This window comes from Lissotriton helveticus, chromosome 3_1 (assembly GCF_964261635.1).
Source record: "Lissotriton helveticus chromosome 3_1, aLisHel1.1, whole genome shotgun sequence".
In the NCBI taxonomy this organism is placed as follows: Eukaryota; Metazoa; Chordata; class Amphibia; order Caudata; family Salamandridae; genus Lissotriton; species Lissotriton helveticus.
Genome location: NC_136061.1, coordinates 690336554 through 690357428, shown reverse-complemented (window position 1 = coordinate 690357428; position 20875 = coordinate 690336554). Strand labels below are relative to the sequence as shown.

At 46.9% G+C, this 20875-nt stretch overlaps 1 long non-coding RNA gene across 1 annotated transcript in view; it reads left to right on the top strand.

Annotated features, from left to right (window-relative positions):
* LOC144822866 (uncharacterized) overlaps nucleotides 1–19853 on the top strand; it is a 68977-nt gene extending 49124 nt beyond the window's left edge. Inside the window, exons 2-3 of the long non-coding RNA XR_013608712.1 lie at nucleotides 1277–1971; nucleotides 17421–19853. This is a non-coding gene — a long non-coding RNA (uncharacterized LOC144822866). The remainder of the gene's footprint in view (nucleotides 1–1276; nucleotides 1972–17420) is intronic.
* The last annotated feature ends 1022 nt before the right edge of the window (nucleotides 19854–20875 follow it).

Genomic DNA, 20875 nt, shown 5'->3' with positions numbered 1-20875 from the left:
CCAAACTCTGTTCGAACAAAGCGTCCCGCTCCAGCTCTGCAAGATGACGGATGCAGCCAGCCCACTTGCCGGTGTCCCAAATGACCCGAATCAGCTCACCACGAAACCCAATCTGCACCGCACACAGGACATCCACAGACCTCACAAAGAGCCACAGCTACAGGTGATTCACCAAAGATGTTGGAGTGCACTCGCGGCAGCGTAGGACATCCACATCAGAAGGGCTGTGGCGCGCTGAGCATGGACAGGATGAGCACGATGAGCAGTTGCAGGGTCAGGCAGAGGTTGTTCGCCCCAGGAGAACCACTGATCCTTTCCACAATACATCGGGCAAAACAAATCCTGGCAACTTAGACACCCCAGTTGAGGTCACAGAATACAATAAAGTCGGGTCTCGACTCCGCCAACAGGAGCTCGCACCAGGAAGCGGTCAATCCGCCCGGAAGCTTCCCAGTGGCCTCTCAGCAGCGGACAGAAAGGCAGGCCAGCTCCCAAACTGCATCTCCTTCCTCGAAGGCCACCATCTTGGGTGACCTCCGACTTGGGTAGACTAGACTGATGTTCCCTTATCTGACCCTCAAGGGGAACAATAGGTTGATGGCTCTTGTTTGAATTCCTAGGTGGCACCTCCGCTATTGCTCATGTTACCACAACGCTACATACAGTCGCAAAGACCTCAGGAGTCCCTTATTAGTTAGCCTGAGATATTGGGTTGTGAATTGTAAGTAAGTGTAGTGCCCACCAGAAAGTAAAAGAGGATGTGGTAAGGAATAATGTGTTTGCTGATCAGACAGCTAAGGAAAATGACCAAGATGATATGAAAAGAATGTTTGTAGCAGGCCCTGCTGGGTGTGTACCGGAAATCACGATGTCTAAGTTGAAAGTATGGCACATTTGAAGGGACGAGGGAAGGTGAATTAATAGGCCAGGGAAGAAAGAAGAATGTTGCCAGATGTAGACCTATTTCCTGTGTTTCTGATGAGACATCGTTCAGTCTGTGTGCTGTATGGTGCACATGACGCACAATTCTGGAAGGGGTAATAAGATGCCCCCCGTAATTTCGCACCACACATTTTTCCCCTTTGAGGTTCTTCCGATGAATAATATAGGAATAGACAGATATAGTAATTGAATGGATGTCTTGATTGTTCTTCAAGAGTTTAGTAAAGGGATTGAGGATTACCCCACTATTTAGTGTCGAGAGAAAACAAACAAAAAGTATATAAAGTTTTATCTTTGATAGTTAACTGAAAGTTTGCATTCTATTCACTAATAGGTCTGGGATGCCCAGCAGTCACATCATAGAGGCCCGGACATGATGCACAGCCTGGCTGCTCCTTATGGACCTTCCACTTGAATAAGATTGAGCGGAGCTGCAGAGCAAAGAAGTGCTGGATGAGGCAGAACCACCAAAAATAACGTAAAGGAAGATGGGCTATCCAGGAGCCCCAGCCTATTGGTCCCCCTGTGCTTGAGTCCCAGCACATTGAGCCCCAGCCAGTGGGCTCACCTGTGTTTGAGCCTCTGCCTCTTGGTACCCTTGAGTTCAACCCGCTTTTTCCTGACCCCTCTGTGCTAGGAGTGATGAGGTACAATTTGTGCCCCCACAGGAGGGACAGTGCACTAAAGGGAAAGTCAGATTAGTAGGGATGGACTGTATTGAGGAAGAATATGATGCATGTACCCTGCCGTGGTACCAATGTTAGTTTACGGAAAGGGAGATTGGTGCATTGTTTGGACAGTCGACGAACAGGGCAAATGGTCTGTGATTCTAAAGAAAGAAATACCTTGCCCTGCAACGTGGGATTTGGATCCAAGCTGGACGAGCAGCTTCACCACCCCTACGCCTGATAAACAATAGGAGCCTGCCAGTGATGGCTGTCTGAAGAACACTGAAAAGAAGAGTTTTGCCCATCCTTTTTTTCCCTGGTCACCAATTCCATTGTATTGCATTTCTCTCCCAACCACCATGTATCCTTTTGGTCACCCCATTATTCAAGAAGAACATCCATTTGCAGCACCGGGTATAGAGCGGGCTGGTTCAAAAAGAGAAAATAGTCTGTTCATCATTTGGTTGGTGCAACATCCTCACTGTCTGAACATGTTTTTTGTGATGTAGGCTCTGCATAAGGCCACGCACAGATTGTCCTATATTTAAAATGTTTTCTAGCAGCTGAAATGTACAAAGGAACATGGACATTATTGGGGTGGGTTTGGATTTTGTTTGTGACATGGGGTTGAAGAATTATCATTTTCCTGGTTGCCATAGCAAGTATCATTCTGACCTGCTGTCTGTGTATACACTGTCTTCCTGCCTGTTGTGCTTGATGTGTATCAATGCGGAAACCACGTGTGTCTAGCCTCATAGAATATTTAGTTATGACAGATAGTCCATAAGTTAACTGTCAGGCTCCACCACGAGATCCTCAGGGCTGTGTTGATGCTCTATAAGGGGCCCACCTCTAGACAACCCCAAGTCTGGTCTTAGGAAACTACACAGACTTTTGGGGTAATCAAGCGGGGAAGGAAAAGGTAGGAACTGCAGGGAGGGAGATCTGGGGAAGAGAGAAGAACACTGGATAAGCACAACGTCCACAGATAATAACTGAATTCAACAACAGTGATTGTGGTGTGTAACTGCCTCCTAACCTCACTTGAAAAATAAGATAAGTGGAGCTTAGACCATAGAAGAGAGTGGAGGGCAGTGGCAAGATCACTTCATCTTTTCAGGGTTTGCAAGACAAAAGGAATAAGATACGTTTATGTAAGGAATAACTGTGATATTTACATTCTCACAGCATGCATCTCTCCCATTCCTATGACACCTACCAATGTGGTTGAAATGAGGTTTTAGTGCCGAGCCAACGATGGCGACGTACCCTCTCTGACCTCTCCCCTAGAGCAAATTAAAACAACAAGACAATCGCTATAGTGATATAAACCAGGAACAATAACCTCTTGTTCCTATTGCTATTTCAAATGGAGTAATACGTAAGAAAACAAATGTTGTCTTCTCCTTCTGTGCAACCATGCTCCTCGATACTAGGAGCAATATGAGACTCCTCTGCAAGAGATCCTAAAATCGTGGACCTCGACCAACGGAGGAGTAATGGAGCCAAATGTACTGAAAACCCAAATCACAGGCACAATATGAAAGACTATTGAGAGAAAGCCTATTCCAATGGCTGATTCATACAACAAAAGAGTCAACAAAAAGGACTCCTCTGCACAACACCCTCGAACAAGTCTTAGCCAACAGAGGTGTTACTGGCTAATCACGGACTATGCAGAGTTGATTCCGTGCAGACCTGAGAAAGAATCACTGTTCTTACGTGTACCGAAAGTCAAGGACAATGGACGACTTTTCTCTCGTCCAAGCAGAAAAATAAGCCCTCTGTAGGAAAGAGGCAAAAGCACTCTTATCGCTTTACTGAAAATGAAGGATTACCAATGGAGCCAGCTGTAGCTGCGGAACAGGAATTATCGGCACCGCTTCTTCCTTGAAATCCCCTCTAATACTGTTCCGGGTTTGCGTAGCGTCATGTGCGACGTGACCTGCACAGCATGCTGGGAATTGTAGCTTCTCTATTGAGTCTCCCTCAACTAGCCGCAACTAAGGCAGGCAGTGTTTACCAGCGGCCGGGAGATCGCACCAGTACATCCCTCCTCCGAGTTTCACGGACTGCCAAAAGGCCTGTCCGGATGCAGCCGATGGAACCTGGCAACTAACCTAGGGGCATGCGCAGTCGAGACAGGCTCTCATGAGTCCTCTCCGGACCATAGCCCTTCCAGGAGACCAAGTACCACAACCTGCTCCTCACCCGCTTGGAATCCAGCATACCCTTATCCTCATATTCCTGATCCTGTTGGACCCATATCGGACTGCGAGGCTTTCTTACCGGCTTTGTAGAAGGCTTCAGCAGGGACACGTGGAAAACAGGATGTATACGGAAGTGAGCAGTGAGTCTCACTTTTACCGCTACGGGGTTTATGTGTTTTATCAACCGATAGGGGCCTATAAACCGTAGATTAAATGCACTGGGCTTCCGAAACCTGATATGCCTGGTAGACAACCACACCCAATCCCCTTGTTTGAATATTGGACTAGGCCTGCGGTGTTTGTCTGCGTGATTTTTATATCTCTCTTTGCCCTTCACCAGGTTTTTCTTAGCCTCAACCAACATCTTACGCATGCGCATTAGTCTTGTGCGGAACTCAGGCAACTTGGCATTTGTTGAAGGCAAGATCAAGGGAGTAAACCGTGGATTAAACCCATAAGTGCAGAAAAAGGGGTGTATTTAGTGGATGAGTGGATGGCATTATTATAGGCTAGTTCAGCCGCCCATAACCATTCAACCCAGGCATCAGTAGTGGCATTGACAAAGCACCTCAGGTATTGCTTAAGTGTTTGGTTCAACCTTTCAGTTTGGCCATCTGTCTGGGGAAGGAAACTCGTGGAGAGGGAGGAGGAAATGTGCAACATAGCGCACCAAGTTTTCCAGAACCTTGCTGTAAACTGGGCTCTCCTATCAGACACAATGACCTGGGGAAGACCATGGAGACGGACTATGTGAGTAAGCAATAGATGAGCTACTTGGCTAGCTGTGGTGTCTTGCTTGCATGCAATGAAATTACCCATTTTGGATAGGTAGTCTACAACAACTATGATCGCGGTCATTCCATGATCCTTAGGCAACCCTACCACAAAGTCTAATGAAAATCTTTCCCATGGCATCTCAGGCGTGGGCATGATTTAGAGCAGCCCTGTGCCTGTCCGTGATCAGTCTGCATTTGTACACATGTAGTACAGTCCTGTACCCATGAAAGAACTTCGGGACGAATAGCAGGCCACCAGAACTGTTGCAACATCTTTGCCAGGGTTTTTGATCCTCCCATATGGCCTGCACAAGGAAGGTCATGACACCATTTGAATGCCAATTTCCACAGTGATATGTTCGGCAGCAGTACTTGTCTTCCTTTCATGGGAAGGCCTTGACATATTCGCCACTTGGGGTGACATTTAAGCCATTTCCTCCACTCAAACGTCTGTATTCCTCTTCTGATCTTGTGCAGGAAGTCATCAGTCTGTAATACACATAACACCTTACTTGGTTCTTTCAGGGGTCACTTCTGATTGTGGAGCATGTTCTTGACGTGTGAGTGCATCGGCCTTCTTATTCTCAATGCCTGGGCGGAAGGTAACTATGAATCTGAATTCTGCGAAGAACAGCATCCACCGAAGTTGCCTTGGAGTGAGGTGTCTTGCCCGTCGCATGAATTGCAGGTTGCGATGATCGGTGAATACCGTGACTTGATGAGATGCCCCCATAAGCCAATGCCTCCATTCCAGCAAGGCATCCCTGATAGCCAAAAGCTCCTTTTCGGCTATCGTATAATGCTGTTCAGCGGAGTTCAGTTTCCGGGACATGTATGCGATGGGATGGAGGTATCCTGTCATCTCGTGCCTTTGGGACAGGACTGCACCGATTGCGATTTCGGAAGAATCTGCCTCCACGATAAATGGCAACCCAGGATTAGCATGAGTGAGAACGGGAGCTGTGATGAAGGCATCTTTCGGGAGATCAAATGCCCTTTGTACTTCAGTTGACCATACAAATGGTGTATTCTTCCTGGTCAGTCGAGTCAGAGGCGCCACCAAGGTTGAGAAATGTTGGAGAAATCTCCTGTAGAAATTTGCAAAGCCCACAGGCTTTGTATATCCTTGATGTTTTTGGGACGTAGCCAATCCACTTTGGCCTTAACCTTCCTTTCTGCCATGACCTGACCCGAAGGGGTGAGCATCCCTCCCAGGAACTCCACTGTCGTCACATGAAACTCACATTTAGTGAGTTTACAAACCAGGTGATTTATTTGTAACGCCCTCAGAACTTGGCATACATGACAAATGTGTTCTTCCTCTGTGGCGGAGTAGATGAGGATGTCGTCGATATAGACGACTACAAATATATCCAGATATTCCCTCAAGACCTCGATGAGGAAAAATTGAAACGCTGCAGGGGCGTTACAGAGCCCAAAGGGCATTACAAGGTCCTCGAAGAGCCCATACCACGTCTTAAAGGCTGTTGTCCATTCGTCATCTGGGCACATGCGCACAAGGTGATAAGCCCCTATTAGGTCCAGTTTCGTATAGATGCCTGCCGCCCGCACTTGTTCTAATAATACGGGGATCAATGTAAGTGGGTACTGGTTTTTTACTGTAACAGCGTTCAATGCCCTGAAGTCAATGCAACACCTCAATTCCCCGTTGGCTTTAGGGATAAAGAACAGGGGAGAGGCTGCCGGAGACCGGGAAGGACGAATGAATCCAAGATCCAGGAGTTTGTCCAAATAAATCCTCAAGTGATGGTTCTCTGGTTGAGTAAGGGCGTAAATACGACAACAAGGTACTACCGCTCCTGGGACCAAGTCGATGCGGCAATCGTAATCCTGATGTGGTGGGAGTTCTTCTGCCTTGACCTCACTGAAGACTTCGATATAGGCTTGATAGTAGTCCGGAAGGACTACCTCCTTTTCCGGTGCTGTGGCGACGTGATGTGATGTGGCTAACACCAACGAAGGTCCGGTTGACACCATGATGCAATGCTCCTGCCAAAAGCTAGACTGTAACAGCAAAGTTTTGTTGGCCCAGTTGATAATAAGATCATGTTTTCGTAGCCATGGTAATCCCAATATCACTCCGTAGTGGGGAGCTTGAATGATGTTAAAGGAGATGAGTTCCCGATGAAATCCATAATATGTAAGTTCACATTCCTGGGTATGGTGGTTAAGGGGACCAGAATCGAGTTCTTGACCATCGACTGCATACGCCAGTTCTGGGGTGGTCTTACTAATGAGCGGCATTCCCAATCGGATGGCTTCATTTCTGTCCACAAAACAGCCGGTAGCTCCCAAATCCACCATAGCTATGATGTGTTTGATCTCGTGGTTTATAAATATGTCCATAGGGATAAAGAAGTGTTCGGAATCCTTAAATATATCAAGGTTGACTGAAGGGATAGTGATTTCGCTTGAGGAAATCCCTTCCATTGGACTCAAGCGCTGCAGTTTTCCGTCCCTTTATCTGCAGTAACAGCGGCTAATTGACCCGGGAGAAATCGACCAGATTTAGGCTTTACCGGGCATTCCCGAAGGAAATTACCTTTCTTGCCGCAGGATAAACACAAGCCTTGCTTGCGTCGATGGTCTCTTTCGCTAAGCGTTAGAAAAGCTCTCACTGTTCCCACTTCCATTGGCTCAGATCTACCGTCTGTTTTTTCCATAGTATAACCTCTGTCGCTGAAGGGGGTAGGCATCTCTTTCCTTTTGTGGTCACCCTTCCGTTCTTGTAGCCGATGGTCCAGACGGAGTTCAATAGGGCTGCACAAGTACGAGGTTGGGGTTCAATCTGTGTCAGGACATCCTTTAACTCTTCCGTGAGGCCTTGGTAAAAAATCACGGATTGTTTGGCTTCTGGCCAATCGGTTTTGGCTACTAGCCTTCTGAAGTGATTTAGGTAAGTCACCAGATCTAAAGACCCTTGCTTGAGTTCAAGCAGGTCTTTGTCGGCTGAAAAGGTCTCTGCCCTGCGATCAAAGGTCTTCTCAAACTAATTTCGGAAACTATCCCAATCGTATAGCATAGGGTCGTCCCCCCTGACTATGGGAACCGCCCATTGTGCTGCTTCCCCTCCTAAATAGGATATTAAGAAGGCCACTCAAAACTGGTTAGTTAAAAATGATTTGGGTTTACACGTAAAATGCAGCAATACCTGGGTCATGAACACTTGACACTTTTTTCTATCCCCGTGAAACCTTTCCGGTGGAGCCAAAGGTACCTGGGAAGGCAGCTCCACCACCACAGATGCCCGCTGAGGGGTACCCATGTTATGCAGGTTTCTCTGCAACAAATCAACCCTGGTCTGTAGAACTGCCGTTTCCTGCCGTGAGGCAGCCAATTCTGCCTGCAATAGCACCAAAGCTGCCATCACATCGTCTTAGGAGGCCATCCTTACCCTCAACACAATCGAGAGGAATTGAATTTGTGGGCCGATAATTCTGTCAGGCTCCACCACGAGATCCTCAGGGCTGTGTTGATGCTCTATAAGGGGCCCACCTCTAGACAACCCCAATTCTGGTCTTAGGAAACTACACAGACTTTTGGGGTAATCAAGCGGGGGAAGGAAAGTGTAGGAACTGCAGGGATGGAGATCTGGGGAAGAGAGAAAAACACTGGATAAGCACAACGTCCACAGATAATAACTGAATACAACAACAGTGATTGTGGTGTGTAACTGCCTCCTAACCTCACCTGAAAAATAAGATAAGTGGAGCCTAGACCATAGAAGAGAGTGGAGGGCAGTGGCAACATCAATTCATCTTTTCAGGGTTTGCAAGACAAAAGGAATAAGATACGTTTATGTAAGGAATAACTGTGATATTTACATTCTCACTGCATGCATCTCTCCCATTCCTATGACACCTACCAATGTGGTTGAAATGAGGTTTTGGTGCCGAGCCAACGATGGCGACATACCGCACGATATGAAAGACTATTGAGAGATAGCCTATTCCAATGGATGATTCCTACAACAAAAGAGTCAACCAAAAGGACTCCTCTGCACAAGACCCTCGAACAAGTCTTAGCCAACAGAAGAGTTACTGGCCAATCACGGACAATGCAGAGTTGATTCCGTGCAGACCTGGGAAAGAATCACTGTTCTTCTGTGAACCGAAAGTCAAGGACAATGGACGACTTTTCTCTCGTCCAAGCAGAAAAGTAAGCCCTCTGTAGGAATGGGGTGAAAGCACTCTTATCGCTTTACTGAAAACGAAGGATTACCAATGGAGCCAGCTGTAGCTGCAGAACAGGAATTATCGGCACCGCGTCTTCCTTGAAATCCCCTCTAATACTGTTCCGGGTTTGCGTAGTGTCATGTGCGACGTGACCTGCACAGCATGCCGGGAATTGCAGTTCCTGTATTGAGTCTCCCTGTCACCGCTAGCCGCAACTAAGGCAGTGTTTACCAGCGGCCGGGAGATCGCGACATTAACAACAGTAACCTGTGATTGAACAGTTTTCCCCCCTTTTCTTTCAGAATTGTAAAGACCCTTATCTGATGGGACCAATAATGCTTAGCATGAATGCTAAAAGGAAGGTCTGTTAGATTTGAAATTTTATTTCCGTAATCCACCGAATCGAAATGCTCCCTTTGCTATGCTCAAACTCTATTCCAATTTAAATTAGCATCCATGGTGCCATCTTTATTGGGGCCATCTTGTTCTGTAACTAAGATCAAGCTTCTGTCTCATAATGCTTGCCTCAGCAGAAAGCTGCTGGGATGTATTTGCATCTCCAAGGTTAGGCCTCACTGAAGCATGAAAAAGTTGCTTGTTAACGCATACCTTTCCCTCAGATAGAGGATGCTCCCACTATTACAGCTGCAAACACATACTGTATAACCTTGCCAAAGAGATAGTGTGTGCCGGGTCTCAGACTCTTGGCTCATCTCTGTGTGCCCCTTTGTTCTTCTGTGCTCTCTGTGGAAAGTTACTGGGTGGATGTGTCTTGTGCTGATGCTCAAATGTATAATTATTCCCTCTATGCTGGAAAAAGTCAGTCCCTCGTCAGCCATCATAGGAAGCTGGTCAGACTGGACTCCGCTGCAGTGTATTTTGTTAATAAATCAGTTTTGATTGCATTCTCTACTGGGTTATCTACTCCTCATTCTTGGAAGACTAGAGGAGATCGAGAGTGACCCGGGTGGCCCTAATTGGGTCACTTCCTTGAAGTGCATGGATGGAAAAATGGCACAATATGAAGTGCTGGCAATGTCTGCAGGTGAGGGGAGTGCAGAAAGACAGTCGTGGCCAATATAAGCAAAGCCTCCCCACATCGATAAGGACAGCACCTGCTTTGCAGCTGGCTGTGGCTTACAGGCATAGAAGCACCATGTGCCTCCCGTAATCAAATGCGGCAACCCCAGCCGGGGATGGTGTTATGAGGGACGAGGTGCCCTTGTTGCACCAATACGGCAAACCTACCCCTCCGTACATGAAATGCCTGTGTGCGAAGAAGAGAGGTGCACTGACATTGTGATCCCCTGCATACCTACAGCGAGGGAAGCCCTGAGCCGGTATCCCCGTTGGTTGGTGAGGGTCCGTAGTTGGAGCTTGTGCCACTACCTTTGAGAGAGGAACTGCCTGCTAATGAATGGCTGCACCTGTCCAGGGTCTGAAGAACTGCAGAGGAGTTGGCCCCAATGGATGAATAACTTTGCTGAACAAAAGACAGGCTGTCCTGGGTCACAGAAAGCCTGCATTGCCCCCGCAACCGGACTGGAAGCAGTGCATGCCATAGAGACTGCAGGGAGGCCCGCAGCGCCGTCAAGCACGGCTAGCTGAAGTGAGAAAGTCATACCTGCTGCCTCACAGCTGCCACATGCCTGGAGTGTCCCGAGGCCAAATGTCTGCGAGTACCCATCTGCAGGTTGCAGCCCTCGTGCAGCCCTGTTGGAGGGACTGCTGCTGAGGGAAGTGAGGCACTTTCTTACATCTGCCCTGCTGATTAGGAGAGCTGTGTCTCACCAGCAGAGCAGAGGGATGTCCACAGCACCACTTAGCGGCTGTGTGGTGGCTCCATGACTGGCGGGAAGATATCACTTGAACGCAATTTGCAAAGCTGCCTGGTGTGGGGGAGAGCCCATGGGACCCTCTCGCCCTGCTTGGATGTCCAGAAGCTAACCACCCCTCTCAGCGAGGGTACACTCGACCACCAGGGAAACCCTGTTGTCGGTTTCTTAATAGTCCTGCAGTACGATCTAGTAACCATAGGTGGTTACTGCCCCTGTTTTATACTACATCTTTTATAGAGGAATGGTCACAGCATGGAGAAGGCTGACTAGATCTCAGTTACAGTGGTGGCAGCACCCCCCCCGCATTAACTGGTAGAAAATTTGACTATTTACCGCACCAAGTGAATGCTAAAAGTGCATCATAAACCCCTGTGGGCTGGGTGTCCATAAAAGGGGTGAAACAGTGAATCCCAGAGTAGACAGTGAAGCCTACAGAGGCCCCAACCAGGACAGGTGCTGGGAGAACCTCATGCACCCTGTTGGTTGCCGGGCTGTACTTCAGGGAGGGAAGAGACTGTGAACCCCTGAATTGAGAGACCTCCAAGAAGCTCACAGCTGCCCCGCCAAGCAAGCTGCCAAGAGTCCAGTGATGCCAAGAGCAGACAAATGGCAAAGCCCCAAGGCAACAAGCCTGCGGGAGGAGAATACATGCAGCATGCACGACCCCAGTGGCTGTCTGACACCACCAAAAGGAAAGACACACCTCCAGTAGGGAATGGTCACCACTGCAAGAGAACGGACACGCAAAGTGACAGAAGAGGGTGTCCATGAAGGAGGACAAAGAAGTCAGGGGTGCGCAGAGGGTCCCACCAGGAAATATGAAAGCAGGGCAGGAGCCCTGGAGAGAGAGAGCCTCAGAGAACAAGAAGGACTGTTGCACGACATGGGCTTCACCAGTCGGCCACCCCAGCACAGAATGGCCACCGTTGGCCCACCAAGCATGTCACTGCATAGCTTCGAGGCACAAACAGTGCATCCTCGGGTGAAGACAAAGAGGCAAAGAAAGAAAGGTGACCCTTCAGCCAGGGAGTTGAGAACCAAGAAGATCCCTGAGGAAGGTGACATGACTAGTGAGAGTTTCACTAGAAGAGTCAGGTCCTACAGAGAGAACAGTACGTGACCAGGGAGGTCCCATTGAAAGGATGGTCATAGTGAGAGGCCTTGTCAGGAGACAATGGAAAAGAGAATCTGTCCTAGGGGTAGGACGTGACCAGGGATTACATGTCACATTGAGAGGCCTGGTCAAAAGGAAGAAGAGCATGACAATATGGCATATTGCCACATCTTGAAGAAGTGAAAAGAGGAGAAGAAGAGTGTGGCACGAGGCTGCCACGCCAGATTACGATGAAGATGAAGGAAGAAGAGAAAGGTGTATAATAGACAAATGTCACACAGCAGATCACTGACAGTCATCAGTGATTGGCACCGCTGCGCTGTTAAGTGCATCACTAGAACCATCGTACATATAAAGTGAAGCCCTGTGCCTAAGAAACACCCAGAACAAGGCATCCTTGGCACCATGGTATTCTAGCCACCCAGAAACCATCTGTGAGCCTGGGACCTGCTGAAAAGAGCACTCTTTACCACTGGACCATCCACCCTTGGGATTGCACAAGGCTTGACCGTGGTCCTGAGTGGAGTTCCACAGTGACCCCTTTGTACAGCCTAAGTGAGGCACCACACAGTCCATGGAGCCACGTGGCAATGCAGGGGCAAGGGCCTCGAGGGATTTCCAGTGAGAGGGGAATCCCAACGTCTGCAGTATCTCCATGACATTAGAGATAATAGGCTCTCCCAGTGACCCTCAGAACCTGGGTATCAAAGTTAAATAGGAACAGTTGGTTCTGTCAGATGTGAGTCAATTTCTTGTGAATATAATACTTCTTTATATACTTCACTCAGTCCGCATTTGCGGTATGATGTGTAAGGACACACACAACAATTTTCAATTTTGAAAAGTTCTTATTATGGAAACTTTACACGTATAAATCAATTTGTGAACAGTGCCTGTCAGGGACAATAAAAGCAAACACTCACATACAGAGTGAAATATTTAGTGACTAATAGTGACAGGTGATGACCGTGCTATACATGAATAAGTGAAGATGACGTATTTACAGACATAGAAAAACATAGAATTTCATCAGTCCATATTTTAAAAAAATGTGGTCACAACAATCATATTATTTTCTTTTTTCGTGTTGTGGCTTAAGATGGACGGATTGACAAAACTAACATCGACGTTTCAACCCTAGACGATAGTGCAGAATTATTTGCATCTGGGCGGGTCTTCATCAGGACAGTAAGAGAGCGACAGACTGAGGGCATGGACAGCTAGAGGATTCTTCAGTAGCCGTTAAAGGTAGCGGTGTCAGCCGACACCCTATTGTGAGATATCCTGACTCGGAGGATTTTTATGTAATTAATACAGGTTTTCTTCAATTTGAGATATGTGCCGCCTGGGAGATCACTAATGAGAGCTCTGCTGGGACGTCTGAATCCATCTCGGTGCGGCAATGAATGGCCATGACAGGCACCACGAAGCATAGAGGTTACGTAGGAGACTATACAGTAGTTACCAGCGCACCAGAGTCTTGATGGCAAGAGCACACTGACCCAGAAACAACTGCCCTTTGAGGATGAGTGAGTGACTTGGATGCGGTTCTGCTGGCAGTTCCTCAGTGACTCCTTCACACAGCGTTTGAGAGGCCCTGCACAGCCCACACAGTCCCTTGTCAGCCCAGCTATATAATGTTACAGGCCTTAACATCTAATAGGCCTCTTTCATTAGAGTTCATTTTTGAGCACTCAGGTTTAGCACCATAGATAAATATAAAATTGTAATGTGTGATACATAGGAAGACCGTCAGAATATGTACAAAGATTGTTGCTACTGATACACATTGTGTTTTTTAAGATATATGTAAAAAGAGATACAAACTGTTTAAATTTGATGTTTTTATTGAGAAAACATGTCAAGATACGGTTAACCATTTGTGAAATCTGAGTATGTTCTCTTTTTTCTTTTATTTTTAGATAACTGTGTGGCTTTCCTGAAGAAGGCGTTGTATACGTCGAGTTAATAAAGATATTGCCACTTTTTAACCCTTTATTTATACATGTTGATTAAATGTGATGTGTTATATATTGTGTTTCATTTTTTAAATGTTTTTTACTAATATCATTTGTTTAGATAATATGAGAAGAAATTATTAAAATGGTAACAACTTTGAATATAATTTGTCTGCCTTCCTTGGTTTTCTTAATGTTATAGATACTGTGTATATTTGCTTTATTGACATTGCCTAGGAGTTTTTGTCACTACCATTAAAGTCCCTGTCCTAGGAATTGAACTATCCATTGTTCAGGGGGTCCTTGTTTTTTTTCTCACCAGCCCAGCGAAAAGGCCTCAGGCAACTTTCTGTGAGAGGGTAATCCTGATAAGAGAGGGAAGTCTGGTGCTGTTCCACAAACTAGCATCGAGAAGCATGGACGTGCCCGAGGAAGACTCTCAACTATCGCTTTGTTATCCTATGTCTTTGCAGGCTTGCTATCCATGGAGCCAGAGTGCCTTCGAAGAGATCTCTGCAGCAGACTCCTCCTCTGCTCATGATGCACTATCACAGTGAACTTTGTAAATAGACTCTAACACTGTGAGACCAGGAGGGGGAAAACTAACAGTGCTGAGGTGGACTGTTACCTCATGGACAGGTGATCAGGAAATCTGGATTTCATCCACACTGCCATGTGTGCCCAGAGTAGTCTGGTTAAATGACAGAGGCATGCTTTGATGTTGGGTGTTCCCAGAGGCACATGTCCACTCATCCTGTCTGGCAAATAGCCAGACGAGACTCAGTGGCTCTACGCCGGAATCAACAAATCACTCCTTCGCAAACTCCAGACTGTCCAGAACACCGCAGCCAGACTTGTCCTCAGCATCCCATGACATGACCACATCACCCAGCATCTCTGCAACCTTCAGTGGCTCCCTGTCGAAAAGAGAGTTACCTTCAAGCTGCTCACACACGCCTACAGAGCCATCGACAACACCGGACCCAAATACCTCAACAAAAGAATCTCCTTCCACGCCCCATGAGAAACCTCTGCTCCACCGACCTAGCCCTTGCTGAAATCGCCTGCATCCACAGAGACAGAACGGGGGCAGATACTCTTCTACATCGCTGCCAAGACCTGGAACGAATTCTCCCTCAGCATCAGATGAAGCTCTACACTGCAAGCCTTCAGAAAAGACACCAAAACCTGGCTCTTTGGATGACCTCGGAGCTGCCCGAATCCCCCGCCCCCCTCGCCAGTGACTTGAGACCCTCACGGGTGAGTAGTGTGCTCTATAAATCCCTCATATGATTGAGTGGTGTTTTTGTTGTGTTATTTTGTCTCTACCACAGGTTGGACTTGTTATCTTTTTTTGATAAAGTTTGGGAGGGATGTAGTGTCCTGCAGCACACGGTCTAGTGGTTCTACTATAATGTGTTTCCACCAGCCATGTCTTGAGGGCTGGCTTCCACACTCACCCCACACGCATCCATCGCAGGTGTCACGGGTCAGGTGACCCTGCTAACAAAAGGAGTCGGGCGCACGTCCCCGTGGCTAGTTTCAGGCACTATAACTAAGTATCTGTGTCATTATTCCTGCTGCATGTGGATCTAGAGTCCAGGACCATACCGTGCAGGGTGGGGCATCCGAACAGGATGGCTGCTAAGCAGTGCCAGCCCACCTACAGCCTTTTGCTGGTGGGGATGGCTTCTCATTCCCACAAATGATCAGTGAAGGTGCACCACATTTTTTAAAGAAAATATTTGGGACATTTGCTTGTTTCAAAGTTTGCAAAGGTTTTTTTTAATGCAATGATATAATGCAAAGGACATTGCAACTTCAACACATTTCTAGCTATAGTCCCCTGATTAAAGAGACGTGATGCCCAGCCTTCTGAATGACCCTGACATTGACCCTTTCACTGTGCTCCGAAGATTACTTGGCATGATGCTCAACATGGGTTCAAAAGGTGCCATGACAATTTTTCATAATGTGGCCATAAGATAACTCTACGGTCATGATATCCAAACAAGATACATGTACACACATCATTAATCTAAATGGAAATTTGGTAAATAGCCAGTGGTGAACTTGAAAATCTGGCAAGGAGAGGACCCTTCTAGACAGGGCTGGTTCTAGCCAGACCCCCCAAGAGAAAACCAGTGGCCTACCCTTTCACAAGAGAAAAGGCCTCTGTCTACTTGTTTTTTGTAAACCCTTCACATGGGTTAGAAGCCCAACTCTAAGCTTAACTTACAAGATAACGAGGGATTCTTTGGGTGATGTAAGTGCCTGGTGATAGGTGTGAATTCAGCAGGGTGGAAGGCAGCATTATCATATCCCTCCTGAGAACACAAATAAATTGCAAGATATCCCAGGACACTCCCTCTATAACGAAAGGACCTACAGTCTTCCGTCACGATCAATGATACGACAGAAAAAATCTGAAAAGGATGACTAACAAAGGTAAATGAAAATGTGAATACATTTAGAACATCTGGCATGGTTGTAGGTTTATTCCTAATTTGTTGCGTATATGAATATTAAATGAAAAGTGAGCTAAAGCAATAATGCATACTGATGTCGAGCTAACTAAAGAACATTCTAATTGTGAAGCAACGGATGAGTGTGAAGAATAGTGGCAATGGCTTTAAACAAAACTATTTCCATGGCTGGTAACCAATGAAGCATCTTTAGGATAGGGTAATGTGATCTGTAGGTCTTGTACCAGTCAGTAGTTGATCAATTACATTTTTCGAGGAGCTGAAGCCTTCAAAACCATTTTTCTGGAAGTCCTAGGTGGACCACATTTGCATAGTGTAGCATTGCTGGATTAAGGCTGTAACTACAGAGGTGTCTTAACATGGTACATTATGGAAGGTGATTTGGCACAGGTTCCATTTTGAAATGGCATTTTGTTGTGATCAGCAATTCCATTTTTTATGGATTTAATTTGATGAGATTAGAGGCCAATCATTGGTGTACTCCAGTTTTGACACCAATTAACCCCACATGTAGAAAACTAGACATGGAAGGATGTTTTTACAGTTTTTAGTTCAGGTGTCATCAGCGTAGATGTAAAACCGTAAATCTTTAACATATCTCAAAGAGGCTACCAGTAATGTGTAAATATTAAAAAATAGAGAAAATAAATTACAGATCCTGGTGCGCACCATATTTAACATGACTTGGCACTGACTTGAAAGCAGAAAACTCGGTGTAATCTGTAATAAATTAGAGGAGCCAATTTTGGGCATGATTATTGAGGCTAACATCCTTCAATCTAGAAAGCAATAGTGATCAGTGTAGGAAGTTGGCTCTGTATCTACGATACCAAAGTAAGGAATTATCTGCACAGAGTCCAGTGGATGCCCAAAAGCTTTAGACAGGTTAAAGTAGATAATACCTTACTCTCTTTTGTGGTACTGTAGTTAAGCAGTCAGGCTTATCAGAGGACTGTGTTAAGCATTTGTCGTACACACTAAGGCAAGAAATGATTGCATACACTCAAAGACCGAATCCAAGACCAATTGTTTTGTATAAAAATAAATATTTTGTTACTTTTATTTCTAGAGCCAAGATAACTCAGTTGCATGTAAGTACCAACCTTAAAAATAGCAATACTTTTCAGGTACAGTAAATTGTGCTTGCAAAAGTAGTAGAAATACTTTACAATAGTACTGAAAATACGTTTGTGGTGTCAATCAACAGTAATAGAACTTAACAATTGTAAAAGATAGACACAGTGCAAATAGGAAGAAATGCAATGCAATTCTATGGAAAGAAAACAGTTATGCACATTCACAGGTAAGTGCTCGACGTACACATCCAGTCTTCGGGGGTTTAGACCAACACTGGGCAAGGGTCAGATCAAGGTAGGTAGGTCAGATCAAGGTAGGTGCACCTCCACTGGCACTGGGGCAGCCTGGTGCACAGGTCACTGGGCCCAACGTTAGTCAAAAGAGACTGGGGGCCCCCACAGAGGTGCGTATTTCAGGTAAATACCCACGTTTTCAGAGCACAGGCCCGGGGATTAAAGCAAGAATAGGGAGGGCCACAAGGCAGCACCAACCATACACCACCAGATGCACAGGCGTGGCCGGGTGTAGGGTGCAAATCAGCATTGGGCGCACAATGCAGGTGAATGGGAATTTCAGTCTCACGAAGAGGCTGCAGTCTCAAACCAGGAGGCAGAACGAAGGTGCCCAACAGCTAGGAAGGTAAATAGAGGTGTCGGTGGATGCCTGGGCACCATCGGCTGGGCTCCCCAAAGTCGGGCGGCTAAGGATTGAGGGGTACCTTTAGGGATGGGATTTTCTTTCCTGGAGCAGGCCGTGGTCAGGGGAACCCTTCGAGATGAGGCTGCAGCCGTCTTCACTGAGCCCAAGAGAGGTCAGCCAATGCTGGATTCAAGGTCAGGATCACTGCAGAGACTTCACAGGACAGGTGAGCCACTCAGGCCGTGGGCATTGGGTGCTGAGTGGACAGGAGTCGCTGTTCTAGCTGGATCCAGAGCTCTTGTCGTTGGATTCTTCTGGAGAGGGCCGCTGTCCTCGGGAGATCTGGTCTTTGTTGAAGAGCAGGCAGTCTTCCTTGGGTTTTGAAAGTCACTGCTGCAGGACAGGTTTTGTCTTCTTTTCTGGGTCTTTAAGCGGGAGACAGGTAGGCCAGTAGGGCTGGACCTAATCAGCAGTGGTCTTCAGGCTTCTCTGATTCAGCCAACTATAGACCCATTGCTTGCCTTCCTTTCCCTGCTAAAATATTTGAAACACTTATGAACCAGCAGCTTTCTGAGTTCATCAACCATCATCATCTCTTAGATGATACCCAATTTGGGTTTAGGAAGGGCCATGGTACAGAAACCACCCTGATAAAAAGCTTCTGATGAGATCAGGGCTATCCTAGACCAAGGGGGGGGCGGCGGTCCTCATACTTTTAGATCTGTCCGCTGCCTTTGACACGGCGATTATTCCATCCTGATCGACCGTGTCTCAACCTTAGGGATCAATCATCTGGCAAAGGATCTCCTCGCCTCATTTCTGGCCAACCGCACACAATTGGTGAAGCTGGGCACGTTCTATTCGCCCTTCTTCACTCTACCTTGTGGGGTGCCCCAGGGATCATCGCTAAGTCTGACACTATTTAACATGTATGTGTCGGACTTGGCAAGGGTCATTAAAGCACACGGGCTGTGTTTAACCACCTATGCGGACAACACCCAGCTGGTGTTGGCAGTGCATAAAGATGGATCAGCTGTTGCATCGAGATTCCAGGGAGGGATGTTAGCCATCTGCTCCTGGATGTCGAGTAACTGCTTGAAATTAAACTTGGACAAAACCGAGGTCATGACCTTTGGCAATCTTTCTCCGGAATGGTCTTCCATCTGGTGGCCAAGAGAAATTGGGCCACCACCAGTCCCAGTGGCCAAGGTCAGAAACCTCGGGGTCATGTTCGATGACAAATTGTTATTCAAACACCACGTGAATACAGTGGTCTCATCCTCCTTTTACATGTTAAGGAAAATTAAGAAGTTGCTCCCATATCTTCCAGCATCTGCAGGAAAAACCTTGATCACCACTCTTATCTTTTCCAAAATTGATTACGGCAACGCTCTTTTCCTTAACGCGCAAGAACAGGTCTCCAATCTATCCAAAATGCGGCAGCTAGAGTTCTGCTTGGCATCCCTAAACACCACTCCACCTCCATGGCCATACGTCATTTGCATTGGCTACGAGTCAGAAGCCGGATCAAATTTAAGGCGCTCTGTATCGCCTACAAGGCTATTCACAACACTGGACCACGGTTCCTGAAGAACGCTTTCCTGATTCATGCCCCTAACAGACCCCTACGCTCATCCTCCACCTGTCTTCTACTAGTCCCACGTAACAGAACTTCCACCTGGGGAGACAGACGTTTCCTAGTGGCGACTCCTAGGCTTTGGAATACGCTTCCTCTGTCCATCAAATCCAGTCCTACTCTCGTCATTTTCCGTAAACTTCTGAAGACTTGGTTATTTGATCAATGATTCTCCCAGCAGGTCTCTGTCCTAGGAAGATCCATATGTGCCGAGACACCTCAGGGTATTTGCGCGCAATACAAATCATGAAAACATAAACATAAACATGGCATTATCTTTGTCCTTCTTCTTCTTAGGTCACAGGAATCTGAGGATCAGGGGTGCCCCTAACTACTGAATTTAGGGGTGTTACAAGTACTGGCAGCTGGTAGCCAATGGGCTACTTGCCTGTAGTGTGACTACACCCTGTGTATGCTGCCTCCCTTTGGGGAGGGGCATCCCTTAACCTGATTGGGCAGAATCCTTCCATTCAAGATTGAGGATTTCCTAAAGTGGGGGTCACCTTGGTCCAGGGCACCTTAGGGGTGGTCCTGACAGAGAGGGGACACACCTCTCCTGGCTACTAATTTCCCTCCTGACCTTGCCAAAGGTGGGGCTTGGTCGGGGGCAGGCATCTCCACTAGGTGGGGAGGCTCTGGTCAGCATATCAAATGGCAGGAAGCCTTTGAGGCTAACTAACTTGAAAGCTGTTCCTGCTTGGGGGTAGATGAGAAGCACCTTTACCCTAAGCAGGCTTTGTTTCTGACCCATGAGAGCAAAAGGGCTCCCACCTCAGGGGTTCAGAAACATATCTAAGTGTGGCAGGCTGGTGCAGACCAGTCAGCTGTACACTCAGGAGTTGGTCGTTTTTCTGGGGAATCTCTAAGATGCCCTCTGAGTGCTTTTTATAATAAATCCAATACTGGTAACAGTGTGGTTTTATTGTGCTTAAACGTTTGATATCAAACCTCTCAGCATTCAGTAAAGGCACCACGGGCTGTGGAGTTCGTAATGACAAACTCCCAGTCAATGTACTCAATATGGCTTTACTGCACTTACAATGTTTAAGAATGAACTTAGACACTATAGGGGCATGTTGCTCATGCAGCTATGCCTTCACCTGTGGTATAGTGCACCCCGCCTTAGGGCTTTGAGGCATGCTAGAGGAGTGACTTACTAATGCCATAGGCAGTGTTAGGTAGGCATGACATAAAGGGATTTGTGCCATGTTGACTTTTAAGTTTTGTCAACACCAAAACACACAGCCTGCAATGGCAGTGTGTATGTGTTAAGTGAGGGATCCCTGAGGGTGGCGCAATACATACTAATTACAGAGAGGAGGGACACTAGGAACT